Here is a 13054-nt window from a genome sequence, read left to right on the forward strand (position 1 = left end):
AGAAATGACATCATCAGTTGCTGACAAAGTTTCCCACCTTTCCATTAATAGTGGAACTACCTAGGTGGACATTTAAAACCAGGAGTATTCAATAGGAATTTTTGGTTGGGTAGCACAGCCTTGCTTTTACTGTGCAATTCAGATGATGGACACGCAATTCCTGCTCTACTTCCCCTTTCTGCCACATTCTACAAGCCAGGAATAGTGGTAGCAAAGCTCCCAGGGGGTGCAGAAATGAACGAGAACAAGCCAGGTCCAGTCTGCCTCACGCTTTCCTGACTGGCATCCGAAAAATGAAACCAGCAAATGATGAAATTTTAACTATTATCTGCACACTGAAGGAATAAAAGTTAAAGGACAAATGTCAAAGACAAATGTCAAAAATTTAGCCCCCAGATCTATTTTTAAAAGTACTCAAATGAAGGTACCATCTACCAAAAAAAAAAAATCACTTAACTCAGGAAGTATCCATTAGGAATCATACTGGTTGCATCCAGATCTAAAAGATTTTTTGCTCCAAAATTAGACCACATGCTGCTTAGCTTCAGTGATCCAGCACTGTGCTGCTCAGACTGCACCTTCTTTCATTTCCTTTAGCACTATCTCGTTGCCAAACTATATGGTTTTTACTAACAGCACAGTTCCCCTGTGTCTACGGACAAGACAAGCAAAGTAACTAAATGTTTCACATTTGGGTGCTTTGCTCTAATTAAAATGATTCTTATACATGAAACCTAACTGCTAGCTATGATTTCTGCTCTATATCTGTAGAGCATCCTGTAAAAATCCTAGCCTTTATCTCTCTTTCATTACCTTAGGTTAATTTTAGGCTTGTTTCCTTTATATAAAAAGCATTATAGTACTGTCATTACTATACTTCCTATCATCATCACTAGACAATTAAACTTAGAGTCATTTAAATCTAACTGGGGAATTTTGTTTGAACAGGTGCTTTCATACCACCATCACGGTACAGCAATTCTGGGTATCATAAAAATATCTTTTGAAGGTACAACTTCTTTCTTTCAAGAATAATATTCTAGTTTTACATACAAAACTCAACACTACCATACTCTTGAGTCATTAATATAATGGGCTCCAGTTTTCGCCATGGCTTCTCTATCCACTTGCAGAAATGTATAATAATGTTCCTGCCACCACTGCAAGTGCATGTACAAATATTAAATGCGCTCATTTAAGAAGTTGGCAACAGCAATCCAAGAGAAGTATCTAATTCTCTACGCAGGATGATATAAACATTTGGGGCCAGAACAATTATTTTAAATTTTTGTACCTAACTTAAGGAGTACCAGTACTTAACTCTCTAACAAACGAATAAAAACAGATAATTCCACAAAAGAGGCAAGCCTCGAATGGCTGAAATTAGACAGATGTCATTTGTGAAAAAGCTTATGTATCACTGCCATTTCTAAAGGGATTGTGGTGGACTGTGCTCGTACATTAAGAACTTACACTAAACACCTTGAAAAGCTGGGTAAGTCCAAATCTTCAGGTCAAACTGTAAAATACCTGTGTCAGCTGAAAGACATCTTGCTTACTGAGTCTTACTGAAATCAGAGACTTCAGCAGGAAATGATTTTCTAAAGGAAGCAGCTACTCCTGTGAGGAATTGTACCAACTTAGTTGAACTTAATATTACTGAAGTTTTACTGTGTATTAGTATTGATAGCATCAAAGCCTAAGTACACACTCCAGTTCTTAACGATGCAAAAGAAATGCCTTTATCATTGGCCACCTAAGAATCAAAAGTACTATTTAAAAATACTTGTAAGTAATTAGAAAAAAAAAACCTTTAGTCTATTCAGAAAGCTAATTTGACTTCTAACTACAACTATCACCAAAAACTAAAATCTGGTTTCAAAACTTTATGATTATAATGCTATCTGATTACAAAACTTTCAACAACCATCAAAATAACAGTTGATTAAATTTAGACATGGCCTTCTTGCTGGGTTGTTTATGAGAATTGTCTTCACAATAAACAAACACCAATTTGTTAATTTCTCATACACAAAGGAGAAAAAGCTAAACATCTTCCCTTTGACACCTTTCTTACCACTAAATTCACACTTTTCTACCAAGTTTTAACACCAAGTGAGAATGGATTACAAGATAAACTGAAATTTATGAAGCTCTTTTCAGACTGCTAGTTTATGAAGTCTCAGACCCAGCTTTCCCTTTTCTGAAATCTTCATTCACATCTGAATATTTTGTCTTGTCCATTTCTTTTTTTTTTTTAATTGTCAGTTAGCTAAACAGAATATATTACCTCTTCCTATAAACTCTACTTTTTTCAACCCTTCAGCCATAACAGTTATACCATTACTGTAACTCTTTCTCTCTCCCAGGGTACTGCAACCCTCAGCTGTTCAGCAAGCTGCCTCTATCCAGTATCTCAAGATCCCCAAATTGATATGACAAGTATCATGCCAAGGAGATCCCTTATTGTCTAATCCTCTGGAGCATTATCTGTCCTCCTCCTTCAATCCACACCAGGTTACAGAATTGTATTTCTGAAGACCTGTATGCTGCTTCCACTAAAGTAGCGAACTTGCATCCCAAGCTAGCAAAGCCTTCCAAAATTGCTTTATTTCAGAATATTCATATGTGTGGGATTCTTCTGCACAGACAGATTTTTAAAAGACCAGTTTTTGACAGATAGAAGTTTGAAGTAGCTACATTCTTCTTATTTATGTGCAAAGATCCTCTGCATAGAAAGATTCATTTGTTCTTCTAAGCCATCTAAGTAAGGTGTGGGAACATAATGCATACATTCAATCCTTCTCAAGTTTAATTCATCTACTCATTATTTCAAAGATTTTCGCAAGCTGCTCACACAGAAAGGCAGAGAACTTTAGTTTACTACCACTTCATTTTCAAGTAGCATTATGAGAACATTACCTGTGCAATAAACTGCTGATTTGCATGTCAGCTGCATTTTTGAGAGTTTCCACTGAATTTCCAGACACCCAAGCGATTTAAGTTGTCCTGATTTCTACATTCCCAAAAGCAACCAAGCACAAGTTACTAGGGACCCTTAACCTTAACAGCACCCACTTATTACTTTGCTTTGTGTGACAGAAGCCTGTCTATACCAGCTATATTCAGGAGTGTCCATCACTTGGAATATCGCTGGAGGTTGCATAAACAAGACCACAGGTTCCCAGATGCAGCGACACATTCTGTAAATGTGGATTCAGAGTTGCCCAGGTACCGGCAGTGAGATTCAGAGGAGGAGGGAAATTACAGCTGAAGAAGTCTCTGCTTAAATCTGCAGGCCACGCAGTCAATGATCACCTGAACCAATTTTGTGAGCCCTACAGAGGCCATAATGCATGTGCTGAGGTAAGATATTACATCTAAAAAATAATTACTGTGAGTAAACTGCAGTAGATAATGTATGTCACAATAACATGATAGCTTGCCTGGAGGCAAAGCTGAAATGTTAATGAGTTGTAAAAGTGTCTATTTAGTGAGAGAATCGGTTACCTCATTTATTAGATTTTTTTTTTTGCTTGAGCAAGTTCAGCAATGAGATTTCCTTTCATCTTTGTCATCTACCTTTCCATCAGCTATATCGTCTGCTTTCAAGCTTCATTGTTAATCTTATTCTGAAGGCAATTTAAAAACCACTAGATCTCAGTTCTTTCCAGCCCTAGTTGCTATGGTTACATATATGCCAATATACATCAGGATGAAAGGAGGGTGAACATCAGACTGTTGGCCTTTTAAAAGGCAGAGCATTATAAGCCACAGCTAAAAGCACAGCTGAAGATCATTTCACCTGCTGTGCTTCAAATCAGTGGACATAGAGCCAGACTCCTCGCTACCCCATCTCCCATGCACCAGCAGACAGTGGGCAGCTTAGCCATGCTGCCCACACAAAGCACCTCCGCTACCTCTGCATGAGCCATCCCGCCTGGCAGGATGTCTGCATTTTCCAAGTACATGGGATGAACTTCATACCTCAAAGTAGTGGTCTGCACCATCACATAAAATACCTCAGCCTCCCTTCTCCTGTTTGCTTCCAACCACACTACACGGGTCTTCTGGTTTGTCACGTCCATTTTTGCTTTGTTTTGCTTGTTACTTCCCCTCCCTTCAACACACTTCACTAACTTTGGCAACTACTTGACATTCTGGTTACTGAGTCAGACAAGCTAGTTTCCAGAAGCACACAAGGCAGATCTAGCAAGCTATTGTTTTGACCCAGTGTCACCAGTGAATAGCATACAGTGTCAAAATTGGGCCAGTCAGACTGTAGCAAGCAAGAAAAAAATAACTAAAGGAATTTTTTGTCCATCGTAAATTTCACAGTAATTCAGGTCATCAGTCACCATTTCAAGATTCATACTTTTGTTAGCATGGAGAAGTAGTAGTTGCCTCTCAGTTACACCTGTCTTGCACAATCAAATTCTGTAGTTTTAGCTCAAGGCATTGATCTGGATACAGAGAGCTTAAGTCCCTGTGAATTTATTTCAAATCTTTCCAGAGAAAAAAACGACTGTTTCCTTTGCTTATCTTGTAAAATTGTAGGACCTTTTTTCTTAACTGAGCACTAATCAATCATAAGTAGACTTTAACTTGAGTTGTCTCAGGGGAGAAAAAAAAAATTATTATATACTAATACAGCATTTTGTCCATCAAAATTATCAAAGCTGCTTCCTCCTCCATACACAAAAGCCAGCTCTGTACAAGCCTCAAAGCAGTGAAACTTCACAAATAATTTCTCCCTATGAGCCAGGACCCGTGGCAAGAAATGCAACATAGTCTTACGATCTGATCAGAACAGATAGAGCAAGAAAAACATCTTACTAGCAAATATAATGACCAGATTAATTATGAATATGGATGTGTTACCTCTTTCTTTTCAACCTGAGTGAGGCAGTAAGAGAAACCAAAAGAAAATCCCTTTCTCTCAGGAAGCCTCTACTCAAGTTGTGTTTATGTTCTAGTCCTGTGCCACAAAAATTAACATTAAATTTACACCATATTAAAATATTTGCACAAAGCCTGAGCAGGAAGGAGTCATTACTGATATTAAGCTGATGATACTGTTATAATTGCTTTCTTTTATCAGCCTTATTATCAAATGATCTTGTTACAGCTAAAGAATTACCTATAATAACTTGCATAGAGAGGATTTGAAGCCTGATCAGAAAAGAATCATTAAACAGTAATTAAAATACTGCTTGAGCACTCTGTATTAGGCTTGACAGCTTGAAGGAGCAGCCTGTTAAACAATTCCTGCTAAGCACATAGATAAAGCAAGGTGCATCCGCACTGAGTGCACAACTGGGATCTGGAAACATGACTCTAGTCCATTTATAAAGTTTTCTCATTAGGTTTCAATTCAGGAGTAATGCCACAGTGGTATTTAAAGGATATTCAATCACTCATGACAGAAAAGCTAGACTGACATCGCACAAATAGTGTTTGATTATTACCAATCTATCATGTCAGTTACCAGGAGGAAAAGATACATTTCAATTGATTTCAAAAGATCACCATGACAAATGTGTTCCAGAAAGCTGGGCAGCAACAGATTTTGGATCCTGATTAATTTGGCAGACACAAAACGCCATACCGTGGCCTTTCTTAAGCATATAACACAACCCTCAACACAAAATTCAAAGTGTTGAATGACCAAACAGTGTGTTATTTTCTTTCCAGTCTTTTATTTGATTATTGTGTTTGTAGGCTAAAGCTCCATAGCATATCAATCTGTTCAGCTCTCCAAGGATGACTGTTGCAACATTCATTGAAAATTTGGACTTATGCTCATTTGTTATATTGTCAACATATGTAAGAAGTAAAATACTCTCTTTTAGAAAGTGACTCAAAATATTTGGGGGACCATAAGAGCCATCCAAATTACATGGGAGAAAGCAACACAATCAGGCAAGCTATGCTCCAATTGTAAGGAAATGTTACCCATCAGCAGTGCCAGGCACAATTTGCTACTGCAGCCACTGAGGAGCACCAGGCATCTCCATCAATAAAAAGGCCTGTTGGTCAAAGCAATGCTCTCCAATGAGTCATCTTTAACTTGATACACACACTAATGGTGAAACCTGGCATGTGTTGTTCCTCAGAGGGAAAAAAACCACACAGATTTTCTGTATTTGTTTGCCAAGTACAGAAGAAATATTGGCCTGACAGACATAAAGGAAAAGTAAAAATAGTATGTTAAAATTACACATTGCCTAAGCAGAGTGTTTATACAAAAGTTACCAGCAGATATGACTCCCCACAAAGGGACCCATTACAACAACAAAAAAAAGTCATGGAAGGGGATTTATCTATCTGGTGATTAAGGTAAAGAATTATCCAGGCAGGAATTTCTTTTTTCTTTTTTTCCCCCCCCCAGCATTTCCACATAAGTAAGATACCCAGACATTTTTTCACAGCTTATCCACTCAGGATAGCATGGAGACACAGAATCTAAATTAAATTTTAACAGTCCCTTTAAGATGCCTTTTCAAGTGTGGAGAAGAGGGGTAAGGTGGGATTTCTACAGTACAGGCTTATTGCCTCTATAGCTAGAACCACATAATTGCAAGACAGCTTTGAATATTACTAGATGTCATAAAAGAATAAGTGCAAGAAGTCATAAAAAAACACAAGCTCCTTCATCACCCTCCTTTCACATTAACTCTGGCAATCAACATGAGGAGAAGTGTTACCCCTTTCCCTAATGTGACTAATGATTAACTAAGACTGTCTAGCACTGAGGGAAATATTCCAGCAATTAATGGGAAAAATATGAAATACAATCTGCTGGCTTCTTCATCAGCTGAGGAACTCGAGAAGAGAGTTAAGCTGAACAGTAATTGATGTGGGCTTAGAAAGTAAAACAAACAAACAAACAAACAAAAAAACAACCACAGGAGAATTAATCCTGTGATTCAAGTCTTGTTCTCTGATGCACTGGTGCAATCATAAAAGTAAATACATAAATAAATAAGCACCACCTCTTTCGCCTTTGCAGTTCGAAAATGAACCAGAACATGAATCATTGTGAGGTAGTTTTTCACTGGAATGACTGTATATAAAGAACATTTTGGCACTTCTATCACATTTTCTTCTGGCAATTGGCAAGAAGCACAGTGCTTTTGGGTGACTCCCAACAGATCAGCACATTAGAAAGGGTTTTGGAAGCTCCTTGAATTTCAGATAGTGATCCTGAATTGTGTATTGTAGAGTGAAGAGGAAAGCAGAATACCAACTTCCTTCCCTATTTGCCCATAGATGTTGCTTTTTCACCATGGTTACAACCATAGCTGAATGCTTGAGAGTCTGATTCTGCATTTTCCTTAAGATCAGTTTCTCAGTTACAGACATCTTTATTTCTAGCTGTAATGTCAATGGCTTCTAGAAAGAACATCCCCAGTTTGCCTCACAGTGACACTGAGCTACAAAGTTTAATCATGATTAGCTAACAAGCTACTAAACAATTTCTCCTGCTCTAGTAAGACAATCAGTCCAAACCACAGCAGGCATTTGCCCATTATAACAGATACTGCACTTTGATAAACTTATACTCATGTTTTCAGTGACATCTTGATACAGAGAGGGGCCACTCACAGAATAAGATAGGCATTATCCTAGTAAAGTTATACAGGTCACAAAAAAGGCATCTCTTCAGTCAGCTCCTATAGAGTGCTGTAAGCCCATGTAAAAACAGAGATGTTGATATAATTATTTCACATTTCTCATAAGAACATTATATTAAAAAAATCTACTCTTATATCTGAAGCCTTGTGTGACATGTTCCAGTCCATTTACTAAACCCCTCTGACATATGGAATTCATAACCATTTTGATGGCCTTAGTTAGAAGCTCACCATTGTAATCTGTCGTTCAACAGAACTGTTACCCAAAAACGATGATCCTGCATATTCAGCTTGTGAAACACAGGCATACAAAGAAAAAGGCAAGGAGCTGGCACCTGAAGTGGGCTTCACTGCCTCACACCATTTGCTGAAAAACACATTTTGAAGTTAATCACATAGCTTTCACCTCAATAACCAATGTAGACCTTGAATGTTTAATTATGCTACTGGTTTTATACCTAATCAATCTTTTTCATTAAAATCCAGTGAAGCAGACAACTGAGATAATTACTGAAGAATCATCTTAATTAAAAAATTTTAGCTTTTAATTAAGAGTCATTGTTTACCTCACCAGAAAACCATAAGGATTCAGGACAAGGTTGCCCTGTTCATTATGATTCCAACTTTTTTTTTTAAGCTTTCAGCAAAGAGAATGATAGAGGTTTTTATTTTATATATATATTATATTATATTATCATATTATTACATTATTATACATTATATATTATCTCATATATATATATTACAATTGTCCCAAGAAAATACAGAGCATGCACTACCTAATGTCACTATTTCTTAGAGGACCCTAGCATATTTATTTCAAGAATAGTTACTGAATATCTCTGCATATAAATTAAGGCTGCATCAGTCCTTGAAAATAAAACCATGTCTACACTTAGAATGAACATGACCTTCTAAATGATTTCCTTATTGCTTTCTGGCTATAATAAAGACGATTTTAAAGTTCCTCAACATTCCTATTCTGCGCTCAGAAACCTCTCCCCACTTTTACCTTTGTTTTCAGAAATGCCAATTTGTAAAAATTTGAGGTTTGCTTCAACTGCAAAAAAAAAAAGCAAATTCAGTCATTACAGCTTGGGAATTAGAAATGCATAGTAATCAAATGACATCATTGAGGATGTGCAGTTTCATGATATTCATATTCAGTGCAAGGTATCAGACACCAGTAGTACAGATCCAACGATGCTTTATCCAATAATATTAATTGGGGAATAGAATTATCAAGTCCTAACCCTTGCAGGTTCCCCCTATGTATATATTTGCAGGAAGAAAGCAAAAAACAAAGACGTCTCCATATGGAAATTTTTTCCACCTGCATCTCTAGCATGCAAATTTTTAAAATACATAATGATGTCAGACCAAGTTGCTGAGTTCAGGCATTTGAAATGCAAAGCTAGACACCTCTAGCTAAAACGGTTGCCAGTAAGAACTGACCATCTGCCATAGAAAAACAAACTTTGTAAGGATCAGCAGTAAAATATAACATAGCCTATTCCTTAGAAACAACTTTTTTTTTTTTTAAATTCATTTTATTTTTATAGAGACATCCTGAAGGGCATGGTGTAATGTGTATTCTAAAATACAAATCTTTAGTTACTCTCCTCAGCAGACAAATATTTTGATACAAGGAGTTCACACCTTAGAATCATGGTATCATTAAGGTTGGAAAAGACCACTAAGTTCAACTAGTCCAACCATCAATCCATCAAAACCACATTCACAAAACTTTGAAGAGCAACACAAAATATCCATAAAGTATACATACATTGCATTCAATGTAATTTTCAGTTATATCAACAGCAAAAAAATCCCCATACTAAAATCAGTGTAACAGCATAACACTGCCAAAGATGAGCAATTGCATGTGCTCCACCTCTTGTCTCTTCACTACATTATAATACCAATTATTATACTCTTCCTCAATATCCAGTCCAGGAAGAACTGAGAATATGGTATTGATAATACATCGAATTTCTTTATCATGTGGCTCTGTAACAATTCAAGTAGGTAAAAATAGAAAAAGTAGTTGCCAGGGAATTCATACAAAACTTTCAGGTACCACCTGAGTGTTACCAATTTAAGTAATAATCACCTCCATCTGTAAGAATGAAAATTATCAATAAGAAAAGGTAGCCAACTCTAGATCAGAAAGAAGTAATGAATTATAGGTTTGTTTTAAGGGTGACAGAGATAGACAAACAGAAGACATTAAAAAGGAAACTATACAGAAGAGTAAATAACAGCAGCTCCTCTCCGTCTTCAGACAAATAACTCAGTAGTGCTAGCCAGTGCCAGCGCTTCTTAGCCAGTTGTACTTGCTCTCACCTGTAGTGAAATCTGATTGCAGGGATCTGAAGCAGTTCTTGCACCACTCAATGGGTAATTTGAGTATGCAAAATTGAGAAGTGGGCAACAACCTACAATACAACAAACTCCTGGAAGGCATACCAACGTAGAGTTTAGAGGCCTGAAGTACAACTAGGTGTGTATTTACCAAGGATGTTAACTCAGGGGAAAGGCAAGATGTTATGCCTACAGATGCAACTGGGAGATCTCACTGGTTTCAGGTGACCTAATCTAACACTAATACTTTCAGCTTATTGGTCAAATGCTGGCAATTTCCAAGGCACAAATATTTCTATTACACCATCACTGAACTGATCAAAATCTCTTCTCCAGCAAGACACACACCCTGTAAGCTCAAAACCAGATACCGGAGGTCAAGTTCAGTTCTTCACACTTTCTGACTTGGATGATTTAGCACTATGTACATACCCCACCACTACACTAGAGAGACATTTAAAAGGAGACTGAGAAAGACAGGAAGACAGAATATACTTTACAGTAGAGAGGCAGAGAAAGACCCACACCATAACCTCTCCATTATGTAGTTCTCATAACATTCTTAACATACCCTTCCACATTTCAGCTCCCAAGCAACAATGGCACCTTATCACTGGGTACTTGGATTTAGAGGAAGGAGAATCAATCATTTTAAGAAACAATTAAGTTCTCTAAATTCCAACACAAGTTTATGACTGTTCATCCAAAGCAGAATGAAGATTTTATGCCTGGTCAAAAATTGGAAAGTTTTTCGGTACTGTGTCTGAGGAAGCTTATCCACTTCAGCTGTCTTAATTCTCCAGTATCAACACGTCTACCTCCCATGGAGTACAAGGGAGCCTTAACAGCTTCATTGGGGACATATGCTTTCCAGTTGCAAGATGCTTTCTATATTAACAAGAAGACTAGCCCTTGTAAAGCTGAGCCCTATCTACCATTACAGGGTTGGATGTGAATCATCTTCTGGTCAAAAATGTTCTCATATAAAGACTTTATTGTAGACACTAATGGAAAACGCATGCCAAACTAGTTACTTATTACAGCTGCAGGAAAGTTAATGAAATAGCCACAGTTCCTCTCCACTTACCGTCCAAAAACGTTCAGGACTGTCTTTTTAACTGGCTGAACTAAATCAATTTATCACTTAATTACGTATCAATTTATGAAAAAAAAAGTTACTTTTAATTTGCTTAAAATCCTACTGATCAGAGGTGCAGTGTCTAAAAAAACCATGTCTAGCTTAACAACTGCTTAACAAAACAAATTATCTGCTTACCTAAGGAACTTAAATTTCAGAGGCTCTGAAATGCAAGAAAAGTGAAGAGGAGCAATCTTCATTGATAAATATTAAGTTTTTCTAGGTTCGGAAAATGTATTTCCAACTTGGGTAGATGAGGAAGCCTTATGTTCTTGGGTTTTTTGCTTCCCAGAAAACCTCAAGATGAATGACAGAATAAAAGACTCAACCGTTTAAGCATTGGACTTTATTGAGTACCAGTAGCTAAGGATCCTCATGTTCACCTATACAATCTAAATTTACAAAGGAATTTTATGAAGCCTGAGTAAACTCTTAACTTTATGTTTCCCTGAGGCACTAGGATGGAAAATGCCTATTTTCTGCTCAGTTGCTGGGGCTTTTTCTTGATTGGTTGTAGGTCCTTGTTTCTGAGACAGTGCCCACTGCAGAAACACTTTAACATATAGCAATACAAAACATGGCAGAAAGAGAAGATGACTGAGAGGAAGACTCATTACTATTTGTAAATCTCTAAACTGACGGAGTCAAACACATGTAGCCAGGCTCTTTTCAGTGGTATGCAGTGACAGGACAAGGGCCAATGGGCAAAAACTACGACATGGAAAGTTTCGTGCAAATATGAGGAAGAACATTGCTGTGAGAATGACAGAACACTGAAGCAGGTTGCCCTGACAGACTGTAAAGTCTCTTTCTCTGTCAGTATTCAAGATCCATCTGGCTGCTTTCCAGTACAACCTGCTGTAAGGAATCTGATTTAGTAGGGGGTTAGACTCGATGATCTCCAGAGGTCCCTTTCAACTCCTGCAGTTCTGTGATTCTGTAACTGGAAAAAGGCGTCTTAATAGATTCAGGAAAGAAGCTACCAATCCTCAAAACTTAAAGCATTAATAAACTGTATGATGGAAAGAGAATAAAAGAAGAAGGAAGAGCTGAGTCAATATCCAGACTCAAGTACTGCATGAACGTGAATAACACCAATCTGATAAGGGAGGCCTCTGCTACATGTAAGCAGAACGGCACAGTGTTAAGGGAAAATGTCAGAAGTCTAGATTTCAGTCTGATGATCACAACAGAGAGGACGGGGGAGGGGAAAGAAAAAAGAGGGAAGAAAAAAACCCAAACCCTTATTAGTGGGGCTAAAAGCTGCAAAAATTGTTAATCTTGTAACATATAGTAGAATCCACAAAAGCTCAAGGCAGAGGAAATTAAGAGATTTCCTGGCACGTTGGAGGGCATAGGACATCTGTTAGGACATTTGAGAACTCAAGCTATCACTGAAGGCAATGTCAGTGGTGCATGCAGAGCAACGAGTGTCATTAACATTAAGGCCAAAGTTGGGGAGGAACTCCAGCATACGGTATAATTAAGTGTAATTGGAAAGGTGGAGGAGTCCTCAGAATGATTGCTGCAAGTAATAAAAAAAGAGCACATGCTGAGTCAATCTGAATGTGAACAGGCCCTTGAGACACACACACAGTTAAAACAGGGGAAATTGTACCACAGCCACCCTCCCAGATGTAACTTGCAAGGATTCCACAGAAATGAGGTTCAGTGTATAGGAATAGACAGTCTACTTTCATCTGCCAGGGAAGCAGAGAGGTTGTTACTTCCATTACTCTGACAAGATAAAAGCACTTCTATATATTAGGAAGACAGACTAGAGCTAAAGTGCAATCTAGGCTATAGCAGCACCCACCTGAGAGGAGCAAACCAAAATGATTTTTGGCTAATTGCAAAGGGTAGGACATGCAGCCAAAATCTGAGTAAAAGCAAGTACTGCAAGCACTTTGTAGCT

The sequence above is a fragment of the Lagopus muta genome, chromosome 2, assembly GCF_023343835.1.
Source record: "Lagopus muta isolate bLagMut1 chromosome 2, bLagMut1 primary, whole genome shotgun sequence".
Lineage (NCBI taxonomy): Eukaryota > Metazoa > Chordata > Aves > Galliformes > Phasianidae > Lagopus > Lagopus muta.